Source organism: Alligator sinensis, unplaced genomic scaffold (genome assembly GCF_000455745.1).
Source record: "Alligator sinensis unplaced genomic scaffold, ASM45574v1 scaffold517_1, whole genome shotgun sequence".
NCBI classification, from domain to species: domain Eukaryota; kingdom Metazoa; phylum Chordata; order Crocodylia; family Alligatoridae; genus Alligator; species Alligator sinensis.
Genome location: NW_005842236.1, coordinates 544,119 through 546,992, shown reverse-complemented (window position 1 = coordinate 546,992; position 2,874 = coordinate 544,119).

Below are 2,874 nucleotides of genomic sequence, written 5' to 3'. Positions count from 1 at the left end.
ACTCTTTCTCTTCAGCACGAAGCTTATTAGATTTGCTTCCCATGCAGTAAACTAAACAAATCTTTAGTCTAGGTATTAAGGATAAATGTTATGCTTGAAATATGGAGCTCCTTCTTACAAAGACCAAGTTTGAAATGCAGCACTGAAAAATATATATTATTTAATATCGGGGGGGGAGGGAGGATCAGACTTCTGAGAAACGAAACCTTTAATGGCATTTTTCTGTCTTTTGTATTTTGTTTTTCTCCATTAGCTTTTTCTGGGAGGAGGGAGGTGAAGCAAGAGCATGAGATCCTTGGGAGTTAATGCAACTATCTGCAAGCCATGAAAATGTTTCTCAGCCTTGAGCTGTGACTGTTCTGGTATGGCTGTCATCCTTTGTGTTTTGAGAGACCTGAGTCTATTCCCATTTTTGTTGCTGAACGAAAAGTACACAGTCACGCAAAACCAGGTCACATATACCAGGAGAATCCCATGAAATCATATATCCATTATTGTAGCACATTTTAAGTTTTGCAGACCTCCCTCCATGGGTTATCAAAAACCATAAGCCTCAGCCACTATTTGTTATTTGCTCCTAGCAATAGGAAGTTGCTATTCCTTTAGTGAGCTGGTGCACATACTTTTTCAGTGGTCTAAAAAATCTCAGATTTTGAGATTCATCTGAGGAGGACTGCTTTGATGAGGCTGAATATGAGGATGAGAACCTCTTAAAATATAGTTTTATATAGTTATATTATAATATAATATATTTATATTATAAAATATAGTTTTACTCAGCTTGGCTTATTTTCCTAATGGAATTTTTCTGGCTTCTTGAATTCCATATTTTAGGGATTACTGTGCATTATGGTTAAGGCACCCATCCCTACCTAAAAAAGGATTTCTTTAGCCTAAGCTGTGATGACATAGATGTTTGCATCTCTAAGAACCTTCTTGTTTCTAGTCTGCCCTGCTGCCCCCTGACCATGAGAGTGGCCCTCCTCTGGACCCTCTTGATGATGGCCACATCCCTCCTGAAGTGCAGCACCCAGAACTGGATGCAGTACTCCAACTGTGGGCTGACCAGTGTTGCACAGAGGGGGAGGATCACCTCTTTGAACCTGCTAATGATGCATCTGTGGATGCATGACAAGGTGTGGTTACCCTTACTGACCGTGTCCTCACATTGGTGGCCCATGTTCATCTTGGAATCAATAATGACTCCAAGATCCCTTTCTTAGGGACTGAGAACTGCTGAGTGGACTATGTTTCAAACAATATTGAACAGTGGTGATGTGTAGGGGGCATACGGGGGTGCACGTACATCCCCTGAGAGCACCAGTGCATCCCCTGATTGGCCGCGCTCACCACTTAGGCCAGGGGTGGGCAAAATTTTGCCCGCAGGCCGGATTCAGCCCATGAAGCCATTCTATCCAGCCTGTGGGGCCCCTAAAAAATTTAGAAAATTAATATTTATCTGCCCTTGTTTCCTATAAAAAATGACAGGAACCAAGGGCAGTAGGACCCAGGGGAAGCCCCACAGCTCCCACAACAGGAGGGCCTGCCCAGCCCCACCCTCCCAGCCGGAAGCCCCAGTGGGGGCTTCTGGCTTGGGAGCACGTGGCTGCCCCACGCTGGATCCTCAGGTAAGGGGAAAGGGGGGGGGGGGAAGGGCAGGGGAAGACCCCAGGCAGGGAAGGAGCCTGGGGAAAAGTAGCTTGGGGAAAAGCTGAGCACGGGTGGGGGCAAAGCAGTCCCTCACCTGCCCCGTGGCCAGCACCCCGCGCTGCAGGCACTCGCAGCCCGTGGGGCTGTCTGGAGCAGGCAGAGGCAGGCCCACACAGGGGCGCAAGGGGCGCAGGGCGCCAGCCACAGGGTGAGCAAGGGGCTGCTTTTCCCTGCACTCAGCACCAGCTTGTAACCCAGCCCCGCTGCCAGCCTAGGCTCCAGTCCGGCTGCAGCACCCCCGCTTGCCATGCTGGGCAGTGTTGGCTGCTGCTGCCTGCCCGGAGCTCATGTGCTGGGCAGCCCAGAGATGGCAAACACTGCCCGGTGCAGCAAGCGGGGGGGCCATAGCTGCTGTCGCTACACAAAGCCCTGATGGGTGAGGCCAGAGACCATGCGGGGCCCAGGCTGGTAGTGGGACTGGATTATAAGGTGGTGCTGAGCATGTCGGTGGTGGGAAAGCAGCCTCTAGCGCACCCCATGCCTGGTGCCCTGCGCTGCAGCTGCTTGCAGCCCATGTGGGGCTGCCTGTGCCTGCTCCAGACAGCCCCACATGGGCTGCGAGTGGCTGCAGCATGGGGCGCGGCCAGGGGTGGGGGAGGGGCCGCTTTTCCCCACGCTCAGCACCAGCTTCTTCCCTGCCAGCAAGCATGGGGTCAGGGCTGTGCACTGCCCCACGCCTGTACTGCGGAGCTGGGGGCCACTGGGTGTGACTAGGTGTGGGAGCCAGTGGGAACACAGGGCCCATACCAGTGTCCCGGGGCCAGTGCTGGTGGGGCCCAGAGCAGGGTGGCAGGAGCGCGGGGTCCCAGCCGGCAAGGGCTCTAAGGAGCTGGGCCAGCTCCCCCCTCTCCCTGCTGGTTCAGCCCAGCCCGGCTCAACAGACCCCTGTCACCCTGTGCTTCATTTTGGGCCCCACCGGTGCTGGCCCTGGGACATTGGCCCCAAGACATTAGGACAGTCCCAAGATGGTCACCAGGGGGCAAGGAACCTGTCAACAGGCGGGCCTACCCATGTGGCCCTTGACAGCCTGCCAAAACTGGGTAAGCGGCGCCCAAAATAATTGCCCACCCAACAGGTGATGGGCAGGGCAGGCAGGGGGGAGCGCCAGTGCCTCTCCTGCAAGCGCCAGCTGGGGAATAGAGTGCCCTGGCACTCCCAGAAGCA